The following is a 1,412-nucleotide window of genomic DNA, read 5'->3' as shown; positions in this document are numbered from 1 at the left end:
GAGTCTAACCTTAAGAAAAGGAAAAAAACGACCGGGTACAGTGGATCACACCTATAATCCCAGCAATTTGGGAGGCTCAGGCAGGCTGATCACAAGGTCAAGAGATCGAGACCATCCTGGCCAATATGGTAAAACCCTGTCTCTACTAAAAATATAAAAATTAGCCCGGTGCAGTGGTGCATGCCTGTAGTCCCAGCTACTTGGGAGGCTGAAGCAGGAGAATCACTGGAACCCGGGAGGTGGAGGTTGCAGTGAGCCGAGATCGCACCACTGCACTCCAGCCTGGCAACAGAGAGAGACTCCATCTCAAAAAAAAAAGAAAAAGGAAACAAACACACAAAATACCTTTAACAAATTTATAGAAATGCATATATTATACCTAATTTAGAGATTATACATATAGAATCATGTAGATGATTAAAAATCTAAGAGTACAAATACACTTTGTTGTTGCTTTTATAAAACCTGAGATCACAGCAAACTCTTCTTCAGCTTAACTTTTCCCCTTGATTCATGTTGTCATCTATCCAGCTTCATGTTCTGGCGCTTACACACCAGCCCCTTGTTCAAGAACAGGTGATTCTGCTCTAATATTCACTACTGCAAACCATGCTTTAGAGAAAGCCCTTATATGCATAGTTTGCACATTTTAGAGACACAGATTTGAACCACATTCCCAGCGAGGTTTGCTCAATGAGAAACGAATAGCTGGTGAGCATATCCACATAAAACTCAGAAGGTTCTACGTAGGAATTCAGACTGCCACCTGCCCTGGGAAAGCTGGGATGTGCTCTGCAGCACTGCAGCCCTGTTGTTCCCCGAGCGCCACCCGCAGGGGGCTGACAGCAGCGGGCTGGACCCGCACACTCTGGTCTCCCTCAAGTCATTTCGTCACTGATTTCTCACCGGCCAGACCCAGCAGGCATCTAAGTGTGCCAGTGCCTTGAGGTTGATTACATTCATAACTAATTTTTTTTATTTCTTTAAGTTTTTTTTTTTTTCTTTTTTGAGACAGAGTCTCACCCTGTTGCCCAGGCTAGAGTACAGTGATGGGATCTCAGCTCACTGCAACCTCCACCTCCCAGGTTCAAGCGATTCTCGTGCCTGTGAAACTCAAGTAGCTGGGATTACAGGCACAAACCACCACGCCTGGCTAATTTTTATATTTTTAGAGTAGAGATGGGGTTTCACCATCTTGGCCAGGGTGGTGTCAAACTCCCGACCTCAGGTGAACCCGCCTCAGCCTCCCAAAGTGCTGGGATTACAGGTGTGAGCCACTGTGCCCAGCCCTTTTAAAACTTTTATAGATTCCCAAGACGACACACATCCAGGTTTGTTGTAAGAATATATTGCACAAGAATGAGGTTCGGGCTTCTGTTATTCCTTGATATCACCCAACTAGTGAACTTTGT

The sequence above is a fragment of the Cebus imitator genome, unplaced genomic scaffold (genome assembly GCF_001604975.1).
Source record: "Cebus imitator isolate Cc_AM_T3 unplaced genomic scaffold, Cebus_imitator-1.0 Scaffold261, whole genome shotgun sequence".
NCBI lineage: Eukaryota > Metazoa > Chordata > Mammalia > Primates > Cebidae > Cebus > Cebus imitator.
This window is presented reverse-complemented; position numbering follows the sequence as displayed.